The sequence below is a fragment of the Symphalangus syndactylus genome, chromosome 22 (assembly GCF_028878055.3).
Source record: "Symphalangus syndactylus isolate Jambi chromosome 22, NHGRI_mSymSyn1-v2.1_pri, whole genome shotgun sequence".
Lineage (NCBI taxonomy): Eukaryota > Metazoa > Chordata > Mammalia > Primates > Hylobatidae > Symphalangus > Symphalangus syndactylus.
The window spans coordinates 43,152,873-43,169,076 of record NC_072444.2 but is presented as its reverse complement, the minus strand read 5'-3'; the positions used below and the strand labels follow the sequence as shown (position 1 = coordinate 43,169,076).

At 47.4% G+C, this 16,204-nt stretch overlaps 1 long non-coding RNA gene across 3 annotated transcripts in view; it reads left to right on the top strand.

Annotated features, from left to right (window-relative positions):
* LOC129472454 (uncharacterized) overlaps positions 1 to 16,204 on the top strand; it is a 214,881-nt gene that overhangs the window by 3,458 nt on the left and 195,219 nt on the right. For all 3 annotated transcript variants that reach the window (XR_010118825.1, XR_010118826.1, XR_010118827.1), the window contains exons 3-5: positions 1,335 to 1,480; positions 4,551 to 4,659; positions 7,838 to 7,930. This is a non-coding gene — a long non-coding RNA (uncharacterized lncRNA). The remainder of the gene's footprint in view (positions 1 to 1,334; positions 1,481 to 4,550; positions 4,660 to 7,837; positions 7,931 to 16,204) is intronic.

The following is a 16,204-nucleotide window of genomic DNA, read 5'->3' as shown; positions in this document are numbered from 1 at the left end:
CTAGAGGCATGCATTCCCCCCACACATAAAGTCAGCCCAAGCAATGGAACTCAGCTTTTATGTGAACTGTAACAGTCACTACCGGTCTTAATGTGTGTCTCTATACCAGTAGTAAATGTGCGTTTGGGGTCTGTCATGCTGTGGGACAAATTAAAAAATAGAGCCTTTGCAATACTAATGGGAATGATAGCGTCATGGGGAAAGTAACTGCCCCTTTCTGTAGTTCATACCAGCTCTGTGGAGGCCCTGGTGGGAGCATGTGGGGAGCTTCATTAGCTGTTTTGTAGGTGCCACTCAAGTCATTTATCAGCATCCAAGCCTGGGGATTAAGGAGGCTGAATGTAGGCAGGGGCAGTGGGGACAGGAACAGGGGTAGATGGAAAAAATATTAAGGAAGCACTTGGTGCTCACTGGAAGGCAGCGTTGTCTAGGAAAGTGTCTGGGCCTCTGGGTTAGGTGATTAGGTGAGTAGCTGAGACATTCGCACATTCACTATTACTGGAAATACAGGAAGAGAGGGTGCAAATTTATAGGACTCATTTATGGTCACGTTGAATTTAAAGTGGATGTAATAATACGTGTTGATGTCATTCTGAGTGATGACAGAAATCGGATGCAAAGGAACGTTGTGAACCAGGTGCAAAAATCTTGTACAATAGAGCTCAAGAGATGAAATCTCTGAGGTGTAGGGTGTTACTTAGCTGAATGCTATGAATAAAGATAGAACAAGTTTTTTTTTATGAGGAATTTAAAAAATGGCTGTAGCTATGCACTGACAAGTGAGGAAATAGCCAACTTGACCTGTTGACCCCAAGGTGTTCAAGGTGAAGGAGAAGGCTCTCATTAACATCATCTCACAAGAGAACCAGACTTCAGGGAGAGGAGAGCAGAAGGTGATTATATTATGGGTTAGGTGGAAGTTGTGGGGACATGAAATGGTGTCCTAAAAGGTATTTTCAGTTTTCTCTGAAGGATGATACCTTCATCTAGGCCTTCAAAGATTGCTCTTTTAATAACTTCCCAAGTACAATAACTGCACATAGTCAAAGATGGTCAAGTACAAATGAAGTAAGATACCATGAATGAAAATCAGTAGCACCACCCCACCTCCCAAAAAATTAACAATGGATTCTCAAAGACTTAAATGTTGAAATAATCAGATGTAGAATATAAAACAAATCTTACTATGTTTAATCAAGACAAACTTGAAAATATTTGCGGGGAATAGGAAAGTGTATAAAGTTATATAGTAGTATTGAAAAAAAAAGAACGGAACTTTTAGAGAAACCAAGGTTAAAAACTCAGGTGAAATCTCTTGACTTGCTTGTTGCTAGGATATTCTCTCTGGGATCCCTGAGCCCATCTAACCTCTCGTCCGTCCATCAACTGATTACTGCTCTGTCACCTCAGACGATACCACTGGGAGCAGGAGAACTGCCTAGCTGAGCCCTGCCTGAATGTCTGACTCATACCTCATGGTGTAAGTGAGAGTGAATACCCAGCCACACCTGGGTAAAGACCTAGACAGAAGCCCAGGAGTCTGTTTCTCCCACCCCTGCCTCACCTCCCAAAGCACTTACTATCTTTTTCTTTTTCTTTTTTTTTTTTTTTTTTTGAGACGGAGTCTTGCTCTGTTGCCCAGGCTGGAGTCCAGTGGCACGATCTCAGCTCACTGCAAGCTCTGCCTCCCGGGTTCACGCCATTCTCCTGCCTCAGCCTCCCGAGTAGCTGGGACTACAGGTGCCCACCACCACGCCCAGCTAAGTTTTTGTATTTTTAGTGGAGCCGGGGTTTCACCATGTTAGCCAGGATGGTCTCAATCCCTGACCTCGTGATCTGCCTGCCTTGGCCTCCGAAAGTGCTGGGATTACAGGTGTGAGCCACTGTGCCCTGCCAACCTGCTATCTTGACCTTCATGATCCGTAGCACAGTGCACTCCTAAATACTGCGTATGTGTCCCTAAACAACATACTGTATCCATAACATTTAAAATCTTACTGACTGTGAAGTGTGCCATTATCTTATGTACCAATATGGAAAAATGATGCAATTAAACTGACAACTTTCTTGATTAGAATTTTCATTTTATGCTTATTAAAAAGAATACTTATCACTTGTAACTTACTAACTCCAGCTGATGCTTCACACATACACGAAAACAAATTAAAAATTCTTAAGCAGCTCAAACTGCCAAAAAGGCCAGCTGTGCAGTTGGACTCAGCCAGACACTCAGCAGTGGCACCAGCAGCTCCTGTATATGAGCTATTATGAGGCTCTGGAAGTTTGAAGATGATGTCACCTATTGGCTAATGAGGTCAAATGGTCTTGACTTTTGTGGTAATTATGATGCTAAGACTGCCAGCAGTCTGCAAGAAAGCCCAGAAACAGTAGAGATGCACTATGGTAAGAAATTCTCAGTGGGCAGCACTCTTTTTGCATAGAGAATGATACAGCAAGGGAAACACAGACACAGACAATCTGGGTCAAAAGCGATGTGGAGAATGTGGAGCCCAATTAGGAAGAGGGTTTAAGACTACCTGAACCAGAATGTTTTGCTTAATTTTTCTTTTTTAATGCATGCATGAGTGTAATATATAATAAAATCTATGTGCACACACATCATAAATTTTCTTTTTATAAGCATAAAATGAAAATTCTAATCAAGAAAGTATTTTTTCGTTTAACTGCATCGTTTTTCATTATCTGTATGTATACTTCATATTCGATAGAGTTTAAATGTGTTAACTAAAAAAATCACAAATTTATAAAGGTAGAGAGAAGACTTTATTTCTTATAAGGGTTAGCGTCTGTAAGGTGGCCATTCCTCAGGCTGGGAAACGTAGCCTCTGGCAAAGCCCACAGGCATTTTCAAAGAGGAGGGGCTGAGGTAGGAGCTTTGTGCCGAACAGGTTGGCTGAACATTCATATTCAACAGCTTACAGGAGGAGCTATGAATATGCATGAAGACTATCCTGATGCATGCGTATTGAACACACATGTGTGTAACCCATGACCTATATCCACCTCGGGGAGGAGACTTAACGTTTAAATCTATTACAATTAAGCCCTGCACGTGAAAAGATCTTTTCAGGACCTGAAGGCAGCCTCTGTAAACTGGCCAGAACCAGTCTGTGGTGATTGGTCTTGTTATCTGGAGAAAGTTACTGAAATCCATTTGTTGTCCAATCAAAGCTGTAGTTATGGCTGATGAAACAGTGGGCTCAGTTAGTCATTGTCTAGTGGGGAGCTACAAATTGCTTTAATATTGTTTATCTCATGGCCAGTGCTTGTTTTGCTGCTAGAGAAAAAGAAGAACCTTATGACAGTTAGAAAATAGTTTATTCTTTAAAGCGTAGGGGTGTGGGACTTAACCCTTGCCTGACATGGCCTTGGGTCCTGTTTATAATGTGTCATCTTACTGCCACAGAGCCTGTTCTGTCAGTCTTACGGCCTCTGTTTTAACGTGAATGCTGGTCAGTTGTTGTGTGTATACTGCAAGCAAAAGGGAGGGGGGATAACGAGGCACGTCTGACCACCCATTCCATCATGGCCGAGAACTCAGTTTTTAAGGTTTTCCTGGGGTCCTTTTGCCCAAGAGGGGGTACATTCAGTTGGCAGGGGACTTAGGATTTTATGCGGTGGCTCACACCTGTAATCCCAGCACTTTGGGAGGCCGAGGTGGGTGGATCATGAGGTCAAGAGATTGAGATGATCCTGTCCAATACGGTGAAACCCCGTCTCTACTAAAAATACAAAAATTAGCTGGGCATGGTGGCGCACACTTGTAGTCCCAGCTACTCAGGAAGCTGAGGCAGGAGAATCACTTGAACCCAGGAGGCAGAGGCGGTAGTGAGCCGAGATCGCACCACTGTACTCCAGCCTGGGCGACAAAGGGAGACTCCATCTCAGAAAAAAAAAAGAAAAAAAATTTACAGATGTTATGATACCGTACGTTGTGTAGGGATGCATATGCAGGTGAACAAATGAAACACAGCAAGGAATTGACTATGGTAAAAGTCAAGATGGTGGGCACCATGGGGGTTGAGGCAGGGGTCAGGGAGAGAACCTTGGCTTCTGGCAGGCTGTAGATCTTCACCTAGGTGTGGTTGGGCATGACTTTTACTATTATTGGGTGAATTATAAATACATGTTTTATGCACTTTTCTATGTGTGTTATTTTCATAATTAAAAAGTTTAAGGTCAGGCGTGATGGCTCACGCCTGTAATCCCAGCACTTTGGGAGGCTGAGGTGGGTGGATCAGTTGAGGTCAGGAGTTCGAGACTAGCCTGGCCAACAAGGTGAAACCCTGTCTCTACTAAAAATACAAAAATTAGCCGGGCATGGTGACAGGCTCCTGTAATTCCAGCTACTCGGGAGGCTGAGGCAGGAGAATGGCATGAACGCGGGAAGCAGAGCTTGCAGTGACCCGAGATGGTGCCACTGCACTCCAGCCTGGGTGACAGAGTGAGACTCCATCTCAAAAAAAAAAAAAAAAGTTTGAAATACATTATAAACTCAAGTTATAAACTGGGTATCCTTTCACCTTTAGGGATGACCTTGTTCCTGGAGAGACTGCTGCAGAATGAAAGCTCCAGGGGCTTGGGTACAGCAAGTAGGCTATGCATTTCCCACCAGCAGGAATCTAGCTCCTGGCCAAGGTGAGCTATTCAACACTTAACTATAAAGTAGTTATGTGTGTCAACTATAAAGCAGCCATGGGTGTCATCCTCCCAGGAGACAGATCCCAATTTGCGGAGAAGACCCGGCCAGTAGGAAGATGCCAGCCTCATCCTCTAGGCTGGGATTGGGACTCTTTCCAGAAGGAATGACCTCTGTGCTTGAGTTGGTTGGTGGGCGCAATGGATTCTTTAACACTGGGGAAATTCATACAGATGAAAGTGAGAGACATGTGGCAGTGAACTATAAATGTTAGCCAGGTCTTAGAAACGCTAGGGGCGGAACACACAAACCTTGTGAGAAGAAAAATAAGCTTTTGTGGAAGTGAGGTTTGGAGGCCAAGAGTCCTTTAAGTGTCTTAAAGGATCCACTGTGCATCCTTTGTTAGTGGTGGGTGTGCTTCCTCCAACACTAGCCTTTGGTTTACTTTTATGTGCCGCTGGATTCTGTTGCTCCAGGGATGCCAGGCTCTTTAGAAGCCATCCTAGCAGCTGGTCTCTGCTTGGGAATGTACAAGCGTTGGCTCTGGGACATGTAATCGCCTGTGCCTCCTGATGTAGTTTCCAAGCATCCACTGAGGTTTCTTTCACTTTGGGGGAAAAGATGAGAGGCCCTGCACTTAAACAATTTGGAAGCAGAAATCCAAACACCAGGGACCTGAGTGCAGCAAGGGCAGGGTCCTGGGAGGGCCTCTCCAGAGACCCTTCTCCTTCTGGAGCGAGGATGGGGTCATCTGTGCTGAGCAGAAGGCAGCGATCGTTTCCTTTTAGATGCTGTGGGTGCCCCTGTCAGCAAGAGCCCCAGTTGTGGCCTCAGGGGTGGGGAGGAGAGCTCTTTCAGTGTTGTCTTAGGTGTGTGTCTGTGTGTGTCCTAACCCAGTCCTTCCCACACTCCCCCATGTGCTGATCACCATGAGCACCTCTAAGGCCTGGGTCTTTGCATTAGAAACTTATTTGTTGGGGATACAGGGGGCAAAGAAGGCACCTGGCACTCATCCTCATCTCCAGCTTCCATGCTTGGGCAGGATGTCTTTGTCCCTGAGTGAGGTGGCGAGCTTTGCTGGTCCCACGGTCTTACTTGCCTGGTCGGGTGAGCCAAGGGGGACCCTGTCCATGATGTCTGGGCCAAGATGTCCCTGTTGGCGACCCTGGCAGGTCCTCTGTCCTGCTGCTGCTCCTGTGGTCACGTAGGGGGTCTGCTCCTCATGGACCCACCACCCCCGTGTAGTTGTAATGCAAGTGAGGGGTTCTAATTTTGTCGGCTTTATCTTAGTGAAATAAAGGTTAATATCACAGAACTGAAAACAAAGCTTCTGCTTATTACTAGGGAGTTTCAGCTACTCCCTTTCTGCCAAACAATAAATCCAATCTTAACATTTTCAGCTTTCTCATGATTCTCACTCTCCCTTCTCAGGTGAGATAATCCTAACGATACTCTCGGAGAAATTCTATGTGTATGTATGTGTGTGTGTGTGTGCGTGTGTGTGTAACTTTTTCCTTTGCTAATGGGAACTAAACTTACTTGTTGAAAGAGACAGCAAGAAAACAACAGGCAGTATTTAACACTTTAGGTGAAACAGTAGGGGTTTTAGACACGACGATGATGATTACGGTTGATGGATAAACAGATAGCACTTTATGATCAATTACTCTGAGTATTTTAGAATATGTGAATTGCCTGAGAGATATGTGTTCATATGTATGTGTGTGTGTGTGTAGGTGAGTGTGTGTCAGATGTGTGTGCACATGTATGTGTATGGTTGTGTAGCCATGTGTATATCAGCATTGGAACTGAATGACTAATATGCCAATCTGTCTTAGGTATGTTCTTTCCTTCTTCTTCTATCATGGGCTGATTAATTAAAAACTAACCTTGTGGGCAGGTGCGGTGGCTCACGCCTGTAATCCCAGCACTTTGGGAGGCCAAGATGAGCAGATCCCTTGAGGTCAGGGGTTTGAGACCAGCCTGGCCAACATGGTAAAGCCCTGTCTCTACTAAAAATACAAAAATTAGCCGGGCGTTGTGGCAGGTGCCTGTAGTCCCAGCTACTTGGGAGGCTAAGGCAGGAGAATTGCTTGAACCCAGGAGGTGGAGGTTGCAGTGAGCGTAGATCATGCCACTGCACTCCAGCCTGGGCAACAGGGTGAGACTCTGTCTCAAAAAAAAAAAAAAATCCCAAAACAAAAAACCTGGCTAGGCTGTGTGCAGTGGCTCACACCTGCAATCCCAGCACTTCGGGAAGCTGAGGCAGGTGGATCACCTGAGCTCAGGAGTTCAAGACTAGCCTAGGCTAGCACCCAGCTAGCCCTGAGAAGTAAATGAGCAACTTGATAAGCAAGAAGGTAATAGTAGTCTAAAACAACAGGCTGAGAAAGTGGAAGTTAGAGTCAGATGCTTGGTTCCCCTATAGAAACTGAAGATAACATCTCAACATATGTTCCTGAGTTGGTTTTCAGAAACCCAGACCCCCACCGAACAGATCTGTGGCACATAGACCTCCGATAAGGAGGAACTGAAGGCTGAATTCTGGACTACCATTCTTTGTTCTAAATTTCTTCTTGAAGGGCCTGGAGGGAGTCACACCTGCAAGTCAGAGCTAACATTCTTTCCTGATGACCCCAACTGTATAAACAAAGCTACTTTTCATTAACTAATGGCAAATCAGAAAATCTTTTAATCTACCTATGACCTGTAAGCCCCATCTCTACAAAAAAAAAAAAAAAAGAAAAAAAGGAAAAGAAAAAATTAGCCAGGTGTGATAGTGCACAGCTGTAGTCCCAGTTGCTTGGAAGGCTTAGGTGGGAGGATCGCTTGAGCCCAGGAGGCGGAGGCTGCAGTTAGCTGAGATCGTGCCACCGCACTCCAGCCTGGGTGGAGTAGAGACTATGTCTCAAACCACAAACAAACAGAAAACTAACCTGGCTCTAAAAATTCAGTTTTTCTCTCAGTGACAATTTTGGGATTGTGCTTCTGCATCTTTGAAGTGTGTAAGATTTTTACTAGCTTCACCAGACCCAAGAACCTAGGAGCTTCTGTAAATAGGGGCTACTATTGGGAACTGGGTATTCACGAAGAGGAGGAGATGCATTGATATATTGGGCATTCATTAGCATAAGATAGATGCAATATTTTCTTTTATTTTTCTTTATTTCCCCCCAGGAAATCATATGTGATGTGTAGGGAAGTGTGTGGGGCAGTGGAAGGAATGTGGACCGTTGCCTCCCTCCGCTTGTCTGGATGGCCTTGGATGAGGTAACCCACCTCAGCTTCACCTGTCTCATGGTACAATGGGGAAAGAAGCCTCATTTTCATTTTCCTGGCTGGGTGGGTTAGGAATGATGCTTCCAGGTGCGGAGGGTTGACGCCGTGCTCAGGACTCCTGCGCTTCACTTTGAACAGATGGGTGACTGGGTGCATGGCATGGTTCTGAAGCCTGCTAACAAGATTGATTTATTTAGAAAGTCAGGTCTGGGGGCTGGGCACGGTGGCTCACGCCTGTAATCCCAGCACTTTGGGAGGCCGAGATGGGCGGATCATCTGGGGTCAAGAGTTCAAGACCAGCCTGGTCAACATGGTGAAACCCCATCTCTACTAAAAAAATAAAAATATAAAAATTAGCTGGGCATGGTGACAGGTGCCTGTAATCCCAGCTGCTCAGGAAGCTGGGACAGGAGAATCGCTTGAACCTGGGAGGCAGAGGTTGCAGTGAGCTGAGATCCTGCCATTACACTCCAGCCTGGGCATGACAAGAGTGAAACTCCATCTCAAAAAAAAAAAAAAAAAAGGAAAGTCAGGTCCAACTAAGTGATTCCCTGCACCCCCCCCCCTTTTTCTTTTTTAAAAGCAGGATTGATGGGGAAACCTCCCCTCTGTTTCTGGAGGGGAGACCCCTGGTGCAGGGGAGCAGGCAAGTTCACACGTGTGGGGGCTGCACATACTGAAAGCGTGGGCCCATGGTTGAGAGCCAGCTCTTCCTGGGAGTTTCTTGACCTGCTGTAAAGGATGAAAAGTGGCATAAGATCTCCATGGGGCACTTTATCAGGAGAGAGATCTTGGAAAAAAAATAATCCCTTTAAGAGAGTTTCTTCTCTAAATGGGAAAGTGGCTTTTGAAGGCTGTGAAAGTAAAACACTTAAAATTAAAGAATGAATTCAAGGGCTATAAATGTGGCAGTTTTCACATACTTCTATTCAGGCATATCTTTTGGTTTGGGGATTTTTTTCGGCCTGATGATCTTCATTGGATTCCAGAAAAATGTTTCTAAGTGAATATTATTTAACCATTTTGTTGTACTGACTTATACCTGGTAGGATAAAAGCAAGCCACACATTTTTTCATTTTCCTGAGACAGAGCAGGGACCCTATTTTAGGGCCCGTGGCCCCCCAGGCATGAAAATAAAGGAAAATCTTGAGTTCCTTTAAGGGAAATTCCAGGTACCCAGCTAGCCCTGAGAAGTAAATGAGCAACTTGATAAGTAAAAAGATAGTAGTCTAAAACAACCGCCAAGGAAGTTAGAGTCAGATGCTTGGTTCCCTTTGGAAACTAAAGATAACATCTTAACATATGTCCCAGAGTTGTTTTGCAGAAACCTGGACCCCCACCAAACAGATCTGTGGCACATAGGCCTCTGGGAAGGGGGACCTGAAGACTGAATTCTAGACCTGAATTCTTTGTTCTAAATTTCTTCTTGAAGGGCCTTGAGGGAGTCACACCCACCAGCCAGAGCTAACATTCTTGTCTGATGACCTCAAATTTATAAAGAAAGCTTTTCATTACCTAATTGTAAATCAGAAAATCTTTGAATTTACCTATGACATGTAAGCCCATTGTTTTAAGATATCCCGTCTTTTTGGGCCAAAACCAATGTGTAACTCCCACGTACTGACTTCGATTTTGCCTATCACCTTTGCTTTCATGAGATTTACCCTTGCCTTTAGAAACCTTTTGGGCAAGCCACTGGGGAAGTCAGAATTTAAACATTCGCTGCTGGTCGTCCTGCTTTGTGCCTTGCAAATAAATGCCTTCCTTTCTGCCACGGCAAAACCCATGTGGATAGCCGGTCTTACTGTGTTGGGCAAGCAGGCCCCACATCGGTTCTACAACCTTCCCTCTGCCCCTTTAATGGTTTCTCTGGATGTTTTGGGCAGACTCCAATATTTTCCCAGTCCCTCTCAGACCCATCTGGTATAACATGAAACCTTTAAATTTCTAGCTCGGCTATTTGTCCTTCTAACATCCATCTCCCTTCTTCCTTAAGAATGGAATCCTGATTTTGTTTGGGTGTTAATGTGCCCGGACAGAAACCTCCCTTCCTCAGCCTCTGGTGCATCTGCACATTGCCAGGTGACACAGTCTGGTGATGAGTTACCATCTGATGGTTTTGGGCAAAGCTTTTGCTTTTGTGGCCTAGGCATGTTCCTTCTTTGCTTACCTCTCTTGATAGACAAACAAGAGGCCAGAGTATCAGCCATCTGTGGCCAAAGAATGGGGGAGTGAAGCCAGGGTGAGCGCCTTCCTGGGACTGCCTCCTTCGGCATTTGCTATGCTTAAGATACCCTCTCCCGGATATGTGGAGGCCACTGTCAGTTGGGTTGTCTTTTGCTTGCAGCTGAATGTGGTCCTTGATGACACATCTGGGGTCTGTGAGTGTTTCTGTGGGGACAGAGTGCTCCTGCGCCAACACAGCCTCAGGAAGGGTCTCTCTCAACTCTGCTTCAGTGTCCCATCAGGAAAGAGGGAGGAGGGGATTGGGTCAGGAAGAGGGAGTGGCCTGGAACACCACTCATTCAGCCTGGGGGTCTCTGTGAGTGTCCTCCATGTCCTCGTCCTGTTCAATCCTGATGTCCTCAGGGGCTGGGAACTGTCTTGCCCTCATTCTCAATAAGCCTAGAATGAGGCTGGTCCCTGAGGAGGGGACACCTGGGAGCACACATTCAGATTGGTGCTCAGGCGGTCACAGCCAGCTCGCAGACAGCCGGTGGGCCAGATTGGGGCACCCCACCCACCCACGGGAGAGCACACACAGCCTAATGTGCTAGGTGTCTGAGACCATGTGCATCAGTGGGTCCTGAGTCTAGTAGGTGACGGGACAGGGTGTTGCATGGAGGATGCCTCATCCTCAAACCACAGTGGGTCTTTCAGGTTCACTTTTATTTTTTTGAGATGGAGTCTCACAGGCTGGAGTGCAGTGTCGCAATCTTGGCTCACTGCAACCTCTGTCTCCTGGGTTCAAGTAATCCTTCTACCTCAGCCTCCCGAATACCTGGGATTATAGGTGTGCACCACCACACCCAGCTAATTTTTGTATTTTTTTTAGTAGAGACGGGGTTTTGCCATGTTGGCCCGGCTGGTCTCAAACTCCTGACCTCAGGTGATTTGCCTGCCTCGGCCTCCCAAAGTGTTGGGATTACACGTGTGAGCCACTGCACTCAGCCAGGCTCACATTTTTGTTAGAAGTTGCATTAGGGAGTCTTCCACAGTGCAGAGAGAGAGAAGAGGGAGGAGATAACATTTCTTGCATAACTAGTATGTTTCCATCAGGACTTAGCATGGTCCTGCAGCCACCCAGAGAGGTGGTTACTAAAACTGCCATGGCAGAGGTAAAGCAAGGAAGAAGTGAAGTGATGCCTCCAAACCTCTGAGGGAAGAGGCTGCACATTCCACCCACCTCCAACAGGGAAGCCCCTGCACTTTCTGTAGCAGTGGGGACGGAAAGAAATGTAAAAGTTCCGTTTCACAGACTGGCTCATGAAGAATTCTGAGCAATTGAATTGAATAATAAAATTAGTGTTTTAAATCTTGTTATAAATTAAAAAAAATTTAAATTCATCGAGACTTTCCTTCCTGGCTCTTCTCCTCTGAGTTCCCGACTGTGCACTTTGCGTCTTACTCAGATATGAAGGCATCTTGCTGTCTCTATCTTTCCGCTTGCTCAGGCCTCAATCCTGGTAGTCACCTGGACTCCTCCTGAATTTCCCGCGTGTCCTGCAGCAGTGACCCCATCTAACACATTGTCCCCCAGTGAAATCATAGCTCTTGAGGGCAGGGTGTGTTTCTTTGTTTTCCTGCCTGGTGTGTGGTGACCCTGTGTGACCGTGGCGCAGATCAGGAGCTCGGTGAGTTTAAGAGAAAACAACAATTCCTACACTCACTGCCTTAAGTCAGAATCTTTTCTTCCTGGGCCTGCCTCTCCCATTAGCCCAGGGCTGTTTGCAGCCACAGACCCCTCTGAGCTACTTCTGTTTCCAGGGTTGGCCACCAGCAGGGGCTCAGGAAATGTTTCTTGAACTAAGTTGAATGGATCAGAGCAGCTGGGACGTCAACAGGTGAACCTGGATGAGGGGAGATAGGGCAGGCATGTAGCCCATCAGGCCCAGGACCAGCACAAGTCGCTTACCTGGGAGGTGCAGGAGAGGAGCAGGGAGAGCAGGCAGGGCTGCCAGCAGGGGAGCCGGCTACACTGGTGGGAAGCTGCCATCGCTGGGCTGGTGCAGACATGCCAACTCTCAGGGGTGGTACTCTGGGGCTCCCGCCAGCGGCCACAGGGAGGCAGGATGGCGGTGTGGAGATGCAGAGACTGCATGGGGGTAGGGGGCGGGCTGAGCCACTGTGTGGTGGGTCTGAGGGGTGAGTGGTCCTCTGCAGCAGCTGCTACTGACTGGGGAGGGTGCAGTCATCCTGGGGTAAGGCATCCTGATTCAGGATGGGAGGGAGCAGGTAGGAACACCCCAACAAACTGCTGGGGTCACTACTTCCATCATGCTCATTCTTGAACTGAGGGTGAGAAGCACCAGGATGTGGCTGCCACATGAGTGGAGCACTGCACATGGGGCCAGGGCAGCCAGGGCTCTGTTTTAATAAGGTAACAGCTTTGGATCTGGGTGGACCCAGATTCAAATCCTGCTTGTAACCCTTGCCAGCTGCTTAATCATAGGCAAATTACTTGGCCTCTCAGCCATGTTTTCCTTGGTGGTGAAATGGAGTCAGATAGCTCCCCAGCAGGATGGCCATGCCCCTACATGGTAGGTGCAGGCAGGAGGCTTGGGGCATCCTAGGTCCAAGGCAGGCCATGCACGTTTGCATCCCCTCCATCAGCCCAGTGCCACCTAATAACCACATGCTGTTTTTATCAGCTAAGATAAAGCTAGCTGCTATAATAGATCAACCTCAGCTTCTCGGTGGCATGACTTAACACCTTAGAATTTTATTCCTTACTCAAGGAAGCCCAGTCCATGGAGGTGAGAAGTGGAGGGTGCTCTCTGCACTTCTCACAGGCCCAGGCTGACAGAGTCCCTGCCATCCCCAAGGTCCGGTCCTGGATACCCTTGGCATTGACATGTGGCTGCCGATAGTGGAAGAGAGAGAGAGTAGAAGACCTGGCTGAGCTCACTGAGCATGTGTCAACTTCATTCCCAGTCCATGGCTGGAGCGTAGTCACATGGTGCAGGGCTGCAAAGGCTGCCGGGAAGTGTGTTCCGTACTGTGTGCCCAGAGAAAGGGAAGGGGTTTGGTGGAAGTTTGCCAGTTCCACCACAGCGTTGCTGTGACAATTGAAATCAAATGCATGAAGGCACTGGCTTTCACATAGGTCAGGTGTCATGACTGCTACAAGCTGGGTTTTCCTCCAGCTTGTACTCCTGTCCAGACAGAGCATCTGTGTTTTTTTTTCTATCTACTGAATCAGAGAACCTGCCTTTCTCAGGACAGAGTCCAAATTCCCAACTTGCATCAAATGAGATTTTCTTACCAGTGATAAATAGTGAGATGTCTACAGACATTTGCAAGGTGTTCATTGCACCTTGTGATTTCTCCCTTGGCAGGGACCTGTGGCCACTGTGTCCAGCTCAGGACACTGACAAAACACCAGGCTTAGGATTTTTTTCCCCACAATACAACTAGATCCTGACCAAGGGTTTTTGATGAAAATCAGATTTTGAAGACTGCTCTGGTTTATAAGAGCTTCCTCATGAAGAAGACTTTGTAGACCTCACCATTTACAGATATGAGAGACGAGTTTCCTTCTGAGTGATCTGATTCTGCTCTGATGTCCCTGGGAACACGCATTGGAGTCAATATCTCCACTCTTTTCAAATTAAATTAGCTCCCTCTAGGGAGCCAGATAAAAGAATGATGGAAAGAAATGCAACAATATAGATTATCCCATTTTTGATGCTTGGGTTAAATTTTATTAAAGTGACTGTTCTGCATTGCCCAAACCATCTATTTTGAGAATGATTTGTCATTATTTCTAAAAACGTACTTATAACTCTGCCCTAAATTGTAACTAAATCTGAAAAACATACTTAAATTCTGCCTAAGTGATGACTTAATCCACATTTAAAGGACTTCCTTGGATGAAGGATACTGAAAGTTTAAACTTTGCAACCTGTCTTTTTACTACTCTTTTCTGTTCATCTTAGATCAGCTCAATGGCATAAACTAGTCAAAATACAGCAGGTATTTGAAGACATAAAAACCATAGTCCTGTGTTTGGAAACTATTCTTCTTCAAGAAAATATATGCCACTCTGCAAGAAGCCAGATGTCTTTCCACTGGGGCACATCTGGCTGATGGGGGCACTGCTCATGTCCTCTCTGTCCAGGTTGACCACATGCCCCAGTTTGCTGACCACATCCAGTTTTGCCTGTTGTTATAGCATCACAATAGGGCCCCCATTCACTCTCAAAAGTGTCCCATTTTGGATCACCCTATATGGTCACCCTACATCTGGTTGATGTGATATTAGTAAGCATAAAGTGATCTTTGAGGAAGCCTGACCATTTATCCACTGGGGGACTGGAGTCTTTCTGAGAAATATTGACTTTGTTTTAAAAGACTTCAATACCTTCAGACACATTGATTTTTGACGACAGGAATTGTACGTATAAAGAGTGTTCAGTAAGATCAGAGAGACTAATTGAAATAACACGAACCACAGAGGCGTGGAGTCTAATATGGCAAAACCATGTTCCATCCTCTAGTCTCGGATGTCAGCAGCTCCACCTAATGGTTCTCTGGACCTGGTGAGCCCTGGAAACCCTCCGTTAGGTGAAGATGGAGCTCACAGCTCCGGGCCTCAGGCTGCGCCTTTCCTTATCTCTACTGCTTTTCAGGAGACACTGGCAGCATCTCCCTGGTTAGCCTGGTGCTTTCTGCCATGTGCCTGTCTCATGTCTGCAACTGCCACTGCTTGGAATATTCAGTGGCGCCCCAGCCTTCAGTGTCCTCTGCCCAGCTCCATCAGGGCAGATGTTTCTATGACCTCTACCAGGAGATGTGGGGCATCTGCCATCCAGATCCCAGGCAGGTGGAGGGATAGGCGGGTGTGGGCCCTCATTTGGGGTCGGTGGGCACTCAGAGCCAGGGTCTGCAGGTGGAACTCCAACCCCACACCCATTGGCTCTGTGACCTCAGACAGGCTTCATAACCTCGCTGTGCCTCAGTTCCCTAGGCTGTCAAATGTCTACCTCTCAGGGTGTCAGGATGACTGTGCTCAGTGTACAGGAGGGGTCACCCCCATGCTTGCCTCAAAGCCTGCCTTACCCCTGCCGCCCTACGGGAGGTGCTGTCTGTTGTTCAGACAGGGATGTTTCAGTTTGGAGAGACAGACTTGCTGGGCTCAGGGCACCCCTAAGGAGGTCACTAAGTGTGGCCTGGAACCCCAGGTATGGAGAGGTGTCCTGGTGCTGGGAGGAGGGAGGTCCCACAAGCTTCCAGGCTGGGTGCCTGCTACTCTCCTCTGGAGGTGTCCTCACCTGTGACAACACTCCTGCTCCCAGCTCCCAGCTGGGCGTCTGAGCTTGGGAAAGGTGGCAGGCTGCTGGGCTGGCAGCCTGGAACCTCATCTGCAGAGGGCACAGCCGAGTGAGGGGTGAGATTGGGTCTTCCTGCCACCCTGGAGGGCCCTGACAGGCTCTGTCCTGCCTTTGCTCCCCTCCATCTGGGAAACCATGCCCAGCTCCCCTGACCCCTCCCCCTTTTCTCTGTGCAGCTGTTCCTGTCCAGGCTGCCTCTTACTGAGGCCTACCATGGCAACATACCAACACCAAGCACTTTGCAGGAGGCCGGGGTCTCCCCAGCCCCTAACCCCACGAGACTGTCAGCTGCTTGAGGCAGGAATGTGCCTATTGCCCTCACTGCCCAGCTCCCTGCCAGCGCCTACCCCAGACCCTGTCAGTTGGAAGAATGGGGGACATCACCAGAGTCTCAGCCATTGTTTCTGAATATGGGGAAACAGTTCCTGCCTGGTATGGTTGTTATGAGAATAATGAATCTTTCCTAAGGACCATGCCTGCAACAGGAAGGCTCACAGCAAATAACTGCTGCTACTGTTACTCCCTTAGTTCAGAGAGGCACAGTGGCCACCTGGGACCCCCCTGCCTTTCCACACTGCCCATTAACTTCCTCTTCCTATGCACCCACGCTTCCGATGTGTGCAGCCTGCTGTGGAGGGGTGGTGGGTGGGTGGAGGCTGGGGGCATCGCGGTCTGTGCTTGCAAGGTTTCCAGCTCATGTGGAGGCTTTGC